The sequence below is a fragment of the Balaenoptera physalus genome, assembly GCF_965194825.1.
Source record: "Balaenoptera physalus genome assembly, chromosome: 15".
NCBI lineage: Eukaryota > Metazoa > Chordata > Mammalia > Artiodactyla > Balaenopteridae > Balaenoptera > Balaenoptera physalus.
The window spans coordinates 41,623,681-41,638,749 of NC_138894.1; the positions used below are offsets into that span (position 1 = coordinate 41,623,681).

Consider the following 15,069-nt stretch of genomic DNA (forward strand, 5'->3'; position numbering starts at 1 on the left):
CTGGGGCACCCCCATGAGGCAGTGTCACGTCTTTGCTTCACTCTGATGTCTAGCCCATCAGCCCATTGTCATATCTGACTTCAGCAGAGCTAACCACCCTCACTATATACCGATAGGTGGGACACTTTCACAGCTAACAGCCATCTAACTGTTACTTTGTGAGAGGTGATCATTTTGAGGAGTTCGCCAACTGCTTTGAGAAGGGGGAGGAAATGCTTCCTGCTACAGTGATGAGGAGTCTGGCTTCGGTCACTGCCCCAGCCGAGAGGGTAAAAACTGTGGACTGATGACGGGGCCACACTCCCCGCTGTAGTAACATCTTTGATAAGCGAAACATACATACTTGGCCTGGGCAAGCCTTAATCCTTTTGTTGTCTCCTTGTCTAATCATAACTGGGACACTTGGAGACCAGCGAGTTGCTTGTCCTGAGCTTCTCAAAGCTAGTAGGTTTCGAGCTGTTTGCATATCATGTAACAATTCATCATCTGAGTTTTTTAAAGGACACAGAAGGTGCCAAAATACCACTGAAGTCAGCGTTCAGATCGGGTCATTCACGAATGAGCTTTCTCCGTGGTTTTATCTACAAGAGGGCCCTTGTTCAAAAGGCCTGAAAAATAACTCTTTGCAATGGAAGTTGTTACTCTCCACCAATATGGAGACACAGAATAGAGTCACATTAACTGACTCCTTCCCCAGTGAGTCTCCCTCCTGTGAAGGTGTATTATTGGAAAATGGCAGTTAGCAAGAGGACACTTTTGTCAATTTTAGTGGATTGGATTCTCAGCTTCGAATTAGCAGAGGGTTTTTTTTTTTTTCTTTTTTCTTTTAAATGTCCTTTCTTCTTGAAACACTAATAGCAGGGAAAGGACAGTAAGTGATTGCATATGGAAAATGAGAATGCTTACTAATTTCAGCATGAAAGGGCGGGGGTTCAAATAATTATGCTTGTGTTAAGTGGTCTCTAGCTTTTCGCTTTGAGTTTAGGTTACATTTCTTTACACTTCAGAACTTTATTTCAGATCACACGCCTACCTTGTATCAAATTGTAATTGTCCCTATCACCGGAGGAAATATCCTCTTAGAAAATGCAAAGGCAGCTCATTCAAACAAGTAGGGGTTTTGTTCCTTTGAAAAAATATGAATCACACTGTAAAGCAGTCTTCTTATGAAAAACCAAGTCAAATTTCCTAGTCGAGAACCTTCAGATTGGCTATTTTATTGGAAAATCACAGGGATAGAATATATTCTTGTTTATCTGCTTTTTGCCTTCCAGAAATGAAAGCTTTCCATGCTGAAATCTTGAATGCATTTGATTGGCAATACTGGCAATATTGGCTGGCAATACTGGAAACTTTATTGGCATTCTACATGTTTGTGTAACTTTGACTTGGCATGTACCTTTTCATGTGGAAATATTTACATATCTGAGGAGCCAGTTTAATTTAAGGATGTCATACAATTTGTGGTCTCACCGTACAGACTCAGATGACTAAATTTGCAATTGAAGCTACAAATTTTGCTTTCAGAAATTACAACTTCTGTTTTTCTTTTTTTAAAAAACAAACTCAGTGGCAAACCAAGGTTTACTTTAAAACTTCTTCTTTCCTATAAAACGACAAAGTGGCAGCATCTCCTGAATATATGTGTTTGCGTGTCTGTAAATGTCTATCAGCTACCTGATCCATCAGCCCTCCCTGACAAATGCTGATAGCCCCACAAGTGTGACAGACAGGATTAAATATTATCTCTCCGAGGACTGATCAGAAACTTAATAACTGCATGATATTCATATTTTTTCTTTACCTGTAACTTTGTTGGCTATAAATACTGAACAGTGATTTAAGTAATGGTAATTTGGGGACTTTAATATGGCATTTGTCATCAATAAAGTGTTTATCGTCTTCATATAGTTAACTTCCTAACACCATTGTGAGCTAATTAGTTCAGTTGGGTTCATATCCTATATTGCTCAAAGGGAATTTTCCTATTCTGTATGCCTGTTGTACAGTTGGAGAAAGTACAGAAATATTGCTCAGTGAGTGAATGCACAAATTTAATACAAAGGCAGTACTTACCTCTGTAGTCCCCATGTGACCTTTTTAATTGAATAGTACGTTAAACTGAAAAGTGTATTTTATTTGGAGCAGATAGTCTTATTTATTTTGAAGGCTTAATATTTCTCTCTCAGCACTTAATTAGCTGTGTGACTTCTAGTGAATCACTTGAGCCTTTCCATCCTCAGTTTCTCCATCTGTAAAATGGTGATAGTAACATATCTTACCTACTTTGCTAGTGCCATCAAGAGATCGAATAAAAATACATGGGAAGGCACTTTACCATTGAATTCTAATCATTACTATAAAAAGCTAGCTGAAAGGGGAGAGCGGTTATTCTTTCCCCATAATTGCTTTAGCGTTCTTTGGCTCAGTGTTTTCTAATCTTCAGCTAGTCACAAATCGCTTTCACAAGTATTGCTGTATCTTTGCTCCCCATGCCATTATTTGCATAAATCTCTTGAAATCTTCTTTAAAGTATAAATACGTGCATTTTAAAGGGGAATTTGGTGTCATTATCATAAGTGGGGTTTGCAATACCACTGCTATGAATAGAAAGTAATAGTAAATCTAAATAAAATAGATTTTCCAAGTAATAACAGTTGCTCTGGTAACACCCAGTTTTCTGTGCACTTCATTTTGAGGAGCCCTGACTCAGGTGATGGTGATGGTACTTGTTGAGGCTTTGATCACCACAGCAGGGATTCCGGGTGGGGCAGGGAACTGGCCCTGAACCTCAGGCTTAGCCTTGCCTACCTTGGTTTTCTCGGCCCAGATTGCCTGGCTCAAGGGGTGACGAATTGGGAACCGCTGGCTGTGACACCAGGGGAGCTGGAAGGCAGAGGTCGATGGCCAATTAGGCTCTTCCCTTTCCTTATACATAAGGGATATTTTTGTGGAATCTGCTCAACTGGAACGTGTGACTAACTGCCAGAGAGGGTCACAGGAGTAAAATAAGAGACGCCGTTAATGCTTAGCCAATAAATAGAGCATTTTATTGGATCTGTGTTTGTGAGGCGTACTGCACTCTGTTTTGGAAAAACAGGGGGCAGATTTGCTGTTCTCTTTGTTGTAAAAAGTGAAAGATTTGCCCAACTTCCAAACGGAGCTTTGAAAAAAGAGAGGATGCAGATACAGCTTTATGCTACTCAGCCATTGTGCATCTGTTTCTATCAGGAGTAAACTTAAGATGTAAAGTTTCCACTGAGGTTTCCATTTAGAACATGACAGGGGGCGAGGGGGGAGGGGAAATAAGGCCTTTCTTCTACTTCAGGGGAAGTTTCTCGTCCTCCTCCTAAAAAAGGAAATCTGCAATCCAGTCACAAGAGAATTTCTAATCTGTACATATCTAGGCATATACTAGAAATATATTTTTAATCTGTAAGCTTTTACACCATTATCTGCTTTCAAAGGGTTTGGAAAATTCCAAAGTTACTTGAATCTCAGGTCTGTACAGCATGGTTCTTTCAAAGAGTTAAAAATGCTTTCATGTGTTATTTCATTGTGTTTCTACAGTTCCACAGAGGTAGGAAAAAAGGATGCTATAATTCTTGCTAAAAATAGATACCATGATTCTGTTTTAAGAACAGATAAAACTAAGGTCCAGAGATATAACATTTTACTTCCCATAGTTAGTGTGGATTAGAACATGAGGTTTGATTTATCAGAAGTTAAGCTTTTGTTTCAAAATTATCCTTCCCTCCATAACGTTCTCAGAGAGCCTCTGAGAGCTCTTGATATTCCTTCCAACCCTCCTGTTGTTCTTACAATTTCAATCGGTTTTAGTTCGTCCAGGCAGGGATTTTAATCAGTTTCCATACCCATATAATTTTGTACTCATTGAAGGCACGTCCTAGAAATGACCCCAACAATAACAGAGAGTTCAGTGTCAGCGCTAACAATATCAGATATTTCAAACGTTGAGATATGTAATACTTTGCAATTTGCCGTCCTAAAGCTCCTGTGATATTTCTCCGAAGTGCATGGGGATGCCTGCAGATTGTGCAGGCTCATGGGGGGAAGTGATAGGAACCTACATGTAGCTCTACTAGTAAATGGCATTCTCCTGCCAATGTTCAGACACAGCGTATGTATATTGCAAAGACCATTGATTCTTTTCAACTTGCTTATTAACTCTTGAAAATGTAGCTCACTCCAGTAATTGTATTCATGACTAGATTGATGCTGTTACCTGTTATAAAAGAACTAAAAGCCTTGAATTTTCACTACTTTTATTAGTTTCTTCAAGCCATTTTTAAAGGAAAATAATATGCTTCAAGTTTTGTTTCACTGTGCGTAGACTACAAAGCCCTGAGCATCCGTTATTAGTACACATTAAAAATTCATTGATGAAAGTTTGAAATTCCTTAAAATCATTTGAAATACCAACAGGCAATTCTCCATTTCATTGCCATCGATTATAAGAATTCTAAAAATTATTTCCTTGACATCTGCCTGTCTAAAATTGCATCCATTGGACTCAAGAAGCACAAATTAATTATTCTTGTTTTCAGGGCTGGAGCTGCAAATCTTTGAAAAGAAATTGGCCCTATGTACTAGGCACATGACTAATTCAGAAGCGGAATAAGAACCAGTGTCCACATTATGAAAACAAATCCATAAGCACAGGGAACATCAATTTCAGCCTTATCTTTCCTAGTTATATTTAGCGCCTTTTCTTTTTTGCTGTTATCACATGCAAGCATATCCCGGCTTGACTGAAATCTATTTTGCTCTCCTAACGAACTTATAGAACATTTCTCCATAAGATATGATTTATCTTGTATTCAGACACGTCTCTGAGGCCACATAAAACTACAAGACAATGTAAATGATATACTTTGATTGGAAGGTCTATTGTTATTCATGATTGAACTAAGAAAAATACTGGAGCTGAAATCACATACAACAATTCATGAAGCAATGTTTAGATAAAAGTGAACAAGATAAAAATAATGATAAAAGTTACAAAGCCTTACTAGTAATATCATTCAATCTTAATAAAAACTGCAAACAAACAATGAAGGCAATGATTAAGCTAAGAGCTTAGAGCGCTAAGCCATGTTTTGAGAACATGGATTCTATAGAATTGTTCCTTTTTCATCAAAAAGGAAATGATTCCCAATTTATCATCCAAATTTTGTAAGCAGATGATTAATTTAATTGTTTTCAGTTTTATTGCTTCACAAAAATTCTCATAAATGATCTTGTATAATCGTTTCCTTCTAAAGTAATATACTAATTAATTTCAATTAAATATATGTAAAAGAAGATAGATTTTGAAAAATGCGTCTCCCTTGCCATTTGTTAATATATTGAAAAAGTGTAAACCTTGAAACATTTAGCATAGAAAATATTCATTTTTGGTAATTTCTCAAGGGGGCAATTTATTAAATGAAAGGCTTTTAACATTAGCTAAAAGCAGCCCTGTAAATCATGGTGTCATCAAACCGCTTCATCACTTCATTAATTTAAAAGATTATTATATGCGTAACTGACATAATTTTGAACAATGTTACATGGCTAATTTATTAATGTAGAAAAGCAGAAATGACACACTGACTTGATTTATTTTTGTAATTGTATAATTTTAGAACTTTTGCCTATGACTTTCACTAACAGAAGAAATGATTCAGTGTCTCACTGCTAATTTTATCAAGGTTTCTTCCCTGCTAATGCTTTGCCAGTGGTAATATCTCTGGTCGCTTAATTTTAAAATACATTTCTCAGAGTGCAAGACAAAGCCATTAAAAAAAAAACTACCTTTTTTTTTTTTTAAGTCCAGTGGTCAAGTAGAGGATATAGACCTTTCCAAAGTGATAATTCTGAGATTCCAATTTTTTAAAATGTGCTTTGAGCTTTTTGGAGAATGTCATATTAGTAAAGTAGTATTGCTTTAATTACATACATCTATAAATTACTTCTGCTTTACATTTTATAATAATCTCTTTTCTAAACATCTATGTATTTGTGAAAATCACCTCAGAGACAATGCATTGTAATGAGCTGATTAAATGATTTTTAATGATTCTCATTCTTTCGTCATTGTAGTTGGTAAAACTTCCTGGGTGTTTTGTGAAAGGCTAAGGAAGCAGGAGAAGTTGGTGGGTTAAATTTTGTCTAGGTCTATTTTTGATCATGCCCGAGAAAAAGAATTTTTCCCCCGTTTGATTCCAAATAATGCTTTGGGTCGTTTTTTGATTTTTTGTAGTTATGAAATAACAACTGAGATAATTTACATAAAATTGATTGTACTGTTTGCAATAATAAAAATACTTTTGAAGTATAAACATAAAACATTTGCTTATATTCTTGTTTAAGCTTAAGTCTTAGTCACAATGCAGCAAGAATGCAAGTCTCAGAGAATTTTCTGCCTACTGTTAAATTCCTACAGGTTTTTTAAGTTACAAGATAGAGAGCAGGACTGAGGTCATAAAACCTGTATTTAAGTTATAGAGCACTGAATTTCCCAAGTGAAATACACCTCCCAACTTAATTCACAGATGAGGATATAATCAAATTAGTGGCCATAAGGAATGTTCTCATTATTATAAGCACATATACAAAACTGGAAAAAAAAAAAAAAAAGAACTGTGAAGACGGTAGGCACCATTTCTACACTCTATGTACATAGAATAAATTCTACTTAAAAGTCTCCTATTTGGCAAATTTCTAAAATTATAGTGATACCTCATTTCTCTGTTATAAAATCTCAGTTTGCTACTATATGCTCAAAAGGCTTATATATCATATAGTTATTGGTAGAAATTTCCAAGGGCATATAATTGAAATAAAAGTTCTAGATAGTATTTAAAGCAGTCTAATTTAGCTACTTACCCCAGCGTTCTGTCTACTGATGTCGAAGCTGAAGTGTACTTTACAGTCTCTTTCTTAGATTGAAATTGCTAATTATCCAAAGAGGCAGCCCCTGTGGATGGTAATAATTTATTCAATGATTCATTGTAAGCACTAGAGTCGGCACAGTACTAGCATCTTCTACTGTGCAGGTTCTCAAGCTCTCCCGCAGAAATATCTGTTAACAAGTTGGCATGACCAGGGAGAGACTTCTACTAACCCAGAAAGATTCTTTTACATTTATTTTTCTGACTCATTTTGATGTTTCTCGATATGTACAAAGGTAAAACAATTTTTAAAAATATTGCCACCAAATGTTTTGGGGAAAAAAAATTCATTTGGCATTGGAATGTCTTGACTTACTGATTAATTTCTTTTAGGCAAATCGGGTGAGGAGGTAGAGGAGTACTCTTTCAATATATTAGAGATAGGAAAGGTTAGATACTTTGTTTTCAGACATTTGTGGTCCTCAACAGCCCAGTTATGAAAGAAGGGCTACCTTTGCTTTCACTATAATCAATATTGATCAGTATGACTCCCTCCCTCCCTTGCTATATACTAGGCTATATACTTGCTATATACTAGGGAATAGATCCCAAATGAATCATCCAAACTTGACTTAGAAAAATTCCTAGCCACTCCAATAGCTTAGTGAAAAGACAGTGAACCACACACATTGAAATTGGGAGGCCAGCATAACAAACAGGAGTTAGAGGGGCTGACCACGGAAAATGTATTGCTATTAAAGATCTACTGAACTCATCAGCATGTTGTTGCTCTAAGGAAAACACTGGAAAATACATGGTGTCTGCCTTGAGGGGTTAAGATCTAAATTAGCCAGATGAGACAAGCTGGACAGAAAGTCACCATAAGAAAGCATAGGTCCTCAGAGTGAAAAAAAATTTGAGGTCTCTACAATTTTAAGCTTTAACAAACTTAGAGTGGAATTTGCCTGAGAGGGAATAAAGCCAATGTCCTCCTTCTCCTCACATGAATTTTCTTCAATACAGCATCCCAGAAAATACCTTTTTGGTTTTCTCAAATCTGTCTTCCGTTCCACTCCTAAGGTGAATTTGAGAAAATAAAAATTCTCTATTAATACACAGGGCCAAGAATCTATTTCCTCACAATGCCTCTCTGAAGGCATGAACCTTGAGCCCCAGACTGAGGTGATTGCTCTTTGTGAAAAGAGTTTAACAGTTAAAACAACTGAGTTGCACGTCTTTGCTCAGGAAAGATTGGCAATTATGCCAAATTATGTCTAATCGTTTTAGAATGTGGAGTAGTGTTTATTAATGTCTGAAGGGAGGTCCTACATCTCCATCCCCCCACCCAAAACTCCAGTTTTGACTTAAACTGTCATTTTAAAAGATGAAAGAGCTGGCTTCATTAAGCAAAGGAGGCTTGAATTTCATTTCTTAATTTAAAACACACACATGCCACACCTATTTCTACTTGACAAGCCTGGTTATCTTTCTAAGTTTTCACCGCATTTGTTCCAGATAGTTTACTGGATGGTGAAATAGGAACATCATTCTCTAGTGGAAACCAGTTTTTCCTTTTTTCTCTTTGTTCACTTGCACTGTTGACTACTGTAGAGTTTTTCATTCTTCTTGGGCTTATAAACTAATATTCAATGTTTATGAATTTCAGTGTTGATTTTAAAGGTTGAATTCCTTTTCATGAGGAGTACATGTAAACTTTGGAAGGGGAGTGAGAAGTATGCATACAGAAGCCACCAAACTGTAAAAAGAGAATTCTGGCCTTCCTGGCTTTCTCGTTTGCAGTTTTTGAAATGTGCAAGTATGTCTTAGATGTCTGCTATGACAAGGTTTATGTAGGTCCTAGAAAGCAGTTTAATACAAGATCCCTGCCCGGTCTGGAAGATGAGACAACAAAAAGCCAAACAATAAGCCAAGATTCAAGTAACTGATGAAAGCAAGAAAGGAGCTGTTGTCACGTGGTCCCTCCTCAGTTTAATTGGATGAACACACACAGCCTTGGTTTAGAGGAGGTGAGGTTACGTCAGGCTGAGGTGATCAGGGACATTTAGAGCGAGAGTGGGATTGCAGACGGATGTTACGTGTAGGTATGGGGTGCTGGAAGAAGAGATGAGGAAGGGCCACAATTTTAAGGAAACAAGGTTCTTAACTTATTGCACTGACACCATGAAGAGCTCTAGCACATTCATTTAATAGCAAGTAGAGCTCACAAGGACCTACCGTATAGCACAGGGAACTATATTCAATGTCTTGTAATAACCTATAGTGGAAAAGACTCTGAAAAAGAATATATATATGTATAACTGAATCTCCTTGCTGTACACCTGAAACATCGTAAATCAACTATACTTCAATAAATAGCATAAAGAGAATATATATGTATCTATATGTAAAACCGAATTAGTTTGTTGTACATTGTAAATCAACTATACTTTTTGGGGGGGGGCACACCACATGGCTTATGGGGATCTTAGTTCCCCGACCAGGGATTGAACCCGGAGCCAAGTGAAAGCCTGGAATCCTAAACACTGGACCACCAGGGACCTCCCGTTCATCAACTATACTTCAATAAAAAATAGTAATAATAGAGCTGTCCATCGCTGCTTAAGAACCCCCGACACATGTTCCCCCTAGTTGGATCTGCCGCGCACTCTGGATGGAAAGGGACACATTGGATGTTCCACTTACTTCTCCACAACTTCCAGTGGGAAAAATTGTACTCATCTTCCGAGACACTTTTTTCCATGTTTGCGGTGCGTGTGCACAGTTCTGTCCAGGCCCCATAGAGGGTAAGTGTGTTAAGTTTCAGGAGCTTTGGGTTGTACAGGAAACATCCTCTGCCTTCTGTCTAGTTGGCTGTTGTGGAGTGTTTGATGGGAAAGTGCAGAAACTTAGCCAGTGTCTCCCAGCTCCCCACAGCATGGGCATGGGTGTCACGGTGCATCAAGGTTCTACATGGGTCCCAGGAACAGGGAATGACAAAGCTCTTCATCTGACTGGAGACTCTGAGCAAGGGGAACAAATGATCTGGCAGGAAACGGAATTACAGGAGAAATACGTGATTGCAAAAAATGGAAACAATCCCGAAGACTGTACTGTATAATAGAAAGTGCAAGTCCGTGCTATATATCTATCTATATCTCCATCTCCATCTCCATCTCCATCTATATCTATACCTATATCTATACCTATACCTATACCTCTATCTGTATCTATATCTATATGTCTCCTCTCATATTACTTCCCTCCTCAGAGATAACCATTATTAAAAGTTTAGTGTTTATTTACAACTAAGTAAAACACACATGGCATCATATGACACAGTTCTAAAAATTTAGCAATACAACTTAGCTTTCTATATCAATAAATGCAGATCTACTGCATTCTTTAAAAGGCCGTGTAATTTTCCATAGTTTGATTGAATGGTGATTTATTTAATGACTTTCCTATTGGTGGATATTTAGATTGAATCCAGTTCTCACTATAATGAACAATGTTGCAGTGAACATCTAGGAATATATTTTTGCTCACCTGTTCAAGCTTCTGTATGTTTAGGTCCGAGTGCTTGGTTATAGGGCATGGACATTTAAAATATCAATAAATATTGTTAATTGACTCAAAAAGATTGCACCAGTTTATGCTCTCACAAAGAATTTGAGAGGACCCATTTTCTCCCATTCTTGACAACAGAAGGTATAACCAATTTTTCTAAATTTTAGCACTCTGATGGGGAAAAAGCATATTTTTAATTTAGATTATACTTCTCTTAGATTACATATAATTACACGTGTTAATTGGTAATTTATATTTCTCCTTCCATGAATTGCCAATTCATGTTCTATTTTATAAAGATTTTCTACAAGGTTCTTTGTCTTATTGTTTTTTGGGTTTTTAAAATAAATTTATTTATTTTATTTATTTATTTTTGGCTGTGTTGGGTCTTCTCTGCTGCACACGGGCCCTCTTTAGTTGCAGCGAGTGGGGGCCACTCTTAGCCGCAGTGCGCAGGCTTCCCATTGCGGTGGCTTCTCTTGTTGCGGGGCATGGGCTCTAGGTGCGCGGGGCCCCAGCAGTGGCAGCAAGCGGGCTTAGCAGTCGTGGTGCATGGATCCAGTTGCTCCGCGGCATGTGGGATCCTCCAGGACCAGGGCCGGAACAGTGTCCCCTGCATCGGCAGGCGGATTCCCAACCACTGCGCCACCAGGGAAGCCCAGTCTTACTGTTTTTAAAACTTTATTTCTGTAAATTTATTTTATATACCCCTTCAAGGAAACTTTTGGTCTCAGGGAGTCTGATTATCTGGGTAAGAAGGCAGTTTCCAAGGCTGGCTTTTCTTTAGCATCTTCTGGGATACATAGAAAAAATCACTGGCCCTGGGGACCAAGAGCCTCAGGTTTTCCTTATCCTACTGTTATCAACGAATGATGTGACCTGGGGCATGCCACATAACCCTCTTTTTTTCCTCTAGTTTTATTGAGGTATAATTGACAAATAAAATTATGTGTATTTAAAGTGTACAATGTGATGATTTGATGTATGTATGCACTGTGAAATATTTACCACAATCAAGTGAATTAGAACATCCTTCACTTCACATACTTAGCTCTTTTTTGGAGGGGTGGGATGAGAATGCTTACAATCTACAGTCTTAGCAAATTTCAAGAATATAATACAATATTATTAACAATAGTCACCATTCATACATTAGATTCTCAGAATTGATTCATCTTATAACTGCAAGTTTGTACCTTTTGACCAAAATCTGCCCATTTCCGACATCCTCCAACCCCTGGTAGCCATCATTCTACTTTCTGTTTCTCTGAGTCTAATTTTATTTTATTTTTTTTAGATTCCACATAAAAGTGATGCCACACAGTATTTGTCTTTCTGTGCCTGGCTTATTTCACTTAGCATAATGCCCTCCAGTTTCATCCATGCTGTCACATATGGCAGGCACAAATTGCCTTCTTTTTGGCTGAGTAATATTCCATTGTATATAATCCCACATCTTTATCTAGTCATCCATTGACACTTAGGTTATTCCCACATCTTAGCTATTATGAATAATTCTGTAATAAACATGGGAATGTGGATATCTCTTTGAGATTTTGATTTTATTTCCTTTGGATATATACCCAGAAGTAAAATTGTTGGATCATATGTTAATTCTATTTTTAACTTTTTGAGGAACCATCGTACTGTTTTCCATAATGGCTGTACCCACTTATATTCCCACCAACAGTGTACAAGTGTTCCTTTTTCTCCGCATTTTCACCAACATATATCCCTCTCACATTAAAGTTTTCCTATTAATAAAACAAGGGATAAAACAAGATGATCTAAGATGTCTTATATATGAATAAGTTCCAGATTCAGAGTCTATCAAGTATTCATTCAGTTATTCTACAAATACTCATTGGGTGCTGAATATTTGTGAAGCACTAGGCTAGGGAGTGCACATACAGAAGAAAGCGAATGTGACCCCTACTTTCATGGAGTTTACAATTTCGATCAAGCAGAGAGGCCATTCTTCGTCACACGGGTGAATCTGTAATTATGTGCTATGAAGGGTTCCTGAAGGAAGGCAATACAATTCTACAAAAGCTTTTAACAGAAAAGACCTGGACTAATCTGAGAAGACAGTGAAGATCTGGGAATGTCTCCGTGAACAAGAAATATTGCAGATGAAACTTGAAGGATGAGTAGCACTTAACTGTTGGAGGGGGTTGGGAGAACACAGGGAGTGGGCCAGGGAGAGAACAGCCATGTGTAAAGGCCCTGAAAGCAAAGGAGTTGTATAGACCAGTAGTCCCTAAAGTGGGCTGTGTAAAATGATCCAGTGAGGTAGGTGTAGGAAGAAAATATAAAAGACCCTATAAATATTTTTAATAAAAATAAGAAATGTTAAGCTTTAATAATATTTAAGGGCTTCCCTGGTGGCACAGTGGTTAAGAATCCGTCTGCCAATGCAGGGGACACGGGTTCGAGCCCTGGTCCAGGAAGATCCCACATGCCGCAGAGCAACTAAGCCCGTGAGCCACAGCTACTGAAGCCCGCGCACCTAGAGCCCATGCTCCGCAACGAAGAGTAGCCCCCGCTCGCCACAACTAGAGAAAGCCCACGCACAGCAACAAAGTCCCAACACAGCCAAAAATAAATAAAATAAAGTAAATAAATTTTTTAAAAAGCTTAAAAAAACAATATTTAATATATGGGCTGACTTATGTGGCCTCATTCATCCATTACCACAGTTTCATGTGGTAAGTGAGAATTCTAAGAAAGAATGGAAATTCCCAAAGCCTCTGGGTGACCCACAGTATCCTTACTTGCTCACTCAGCATGTAGAGACATGTTGTAGTTTATATCTATGCCATCCTAACTGGCAATTACAGCTGATAATATCAGTTTAAATTAACTCTCACTAAATGGACAAGTAACTTAAAAGGATTCCAGCAAGAAAATCATCAACTGAGGATAATACTGTACAAATAACGCAAGCACAAATGCACAGCAAGCATGTGGCAGAATTGGTCTTCTCTTTTGCTCCGCAGACAAACTCCTCTTTAGTCTAACTATCAGGAAAAAGTAATGATGCAGGCAGTCAGATCTGATAAGAAGTTAGAAAAAATAAGGAATGAAAATCATCAGGAAGACTACTTGAAATTAGTATTTACATCCACTCTGAACCTTCCCTTAAGGGAATGACGCTTTTAACACCAAGGGAGAAGACACTGCCTTTTGAAAGAAGCTTGGTACACTGAAGAAAACATGTGGAAAATGGATGCTTAGAAATAGTTCCAACTTCATGTGATTTTTATTCTTGAAAAAATCATGTACAACTCCCACAAAATTCCTTGTACCTCTGAAGTTTAAGAAGTTGGAAACTAAAATTATCTAATCTGTTTTAAAATCCTCTAAAGAGTTTCAGTGACCTTTGAACGAGTGTGTTAACAATATTAACATGCCACACCCCCTGATTCATTTTGAACAGGGAGGATGGAAATTCACTTTTGGAATTTCAACAAAAACCCTTTGATAATTGGAGGGTGTGGTTGAAAGCCAAGCTTAGACATAAAGCTTTGGGAAGTGTAACTAGTGATGTGATTCTTCTACTCAGATCGATACATCTTTGCAAAGTAACTGTTTTAGTTTTGGACAGACAATGAAATCAACTATTTTAAAACAAAACTGAGATTTTGAATGATAATAAGAAATCTTCACTAACAAACTGTACATATTAATATTTTAGGTGAGAGCAGAAAGGTGTTTTGCATTGTTAATAAAAGTGACTTTAAATGTATATGTCATAAAAAGAGCATCCTTTTCTAATTTCTATTTAATGTTTTATAATATGTGATTCTTAATTTACAAATTAACAAGCACACCTTTAGTGATGGTGCATGCTTATTTTCTCAACTGTTTTGAGTCATTAAAAATGATTAAAGACCACCAGTACCAGCCTCAGTGTTAAAAGCTTCTGGAGGAGAGACGCCACCGTGGGTTCAAGGGTTCCGGAAGAGGGATTTGATCTATTCAGAAGGCATGCAGCAGCTGAATCAATTGTTCAATGATCTGGTCATGCTATGGTGCCATTTATAGCTACATATAGATTCCTAATTCGTAATTCACTCCACGCAGGACAATGAACCAACTGTCTGATGATAGGTGATGACAATAATTTACTAATATTTGTCATTTCAGCTCTCAGGCAAGGTTCACACTCCACCAAGCAAATGGACCATTGATCAAACATTGGTTTGTTCAGGTGACAACTATATTATAGGGTCTGTTTATCTCACTGGCACTTAGGAAATTCAGTCCCTAAATGGATCCAGATGATCTAGCTCTTTCTCTCTCTCTCTCTCTCTCTGTCTCGTGTGTGTGTGGGTGTGTGTTGGGAGACGTACCTGGAAAGTTAAGATGCAAAAACAGCAGAAAAAAAGTGTTAAGGAACAAACACAGTGCTAATACTTTGTCTGTGTTTGTGTGTGCGGCGGAGGATTTTTCTCATTCCCACTCAATCATACTCCTTCCTTTCTGTATAGTATTTCCCACCATTTTCTTAAATGATACGTTCCAGGGCACTGAAAGTCATATTTCCCTATACGTGTGTGTCACGCTGGGGGGTTAATCAATGTTAAACATGGTCATGGGTCGC

The 15,069-nt window shown here is 37.6% G+C and overlaps 1 long non-coding RNA gene across 1 annotated transcript in view; it reads left to right on the top strand.

Annotated features, from left to right (window-relative positions):
* LOC309643727 overlaps positions 1–15,069 on the top strand; it is a 464,905-nt gene that overhangs the window by 140,176 nt on the left and 309,660 nt on the right. The gene's annotated exons all lie outside the window — the stretch shown is intronic.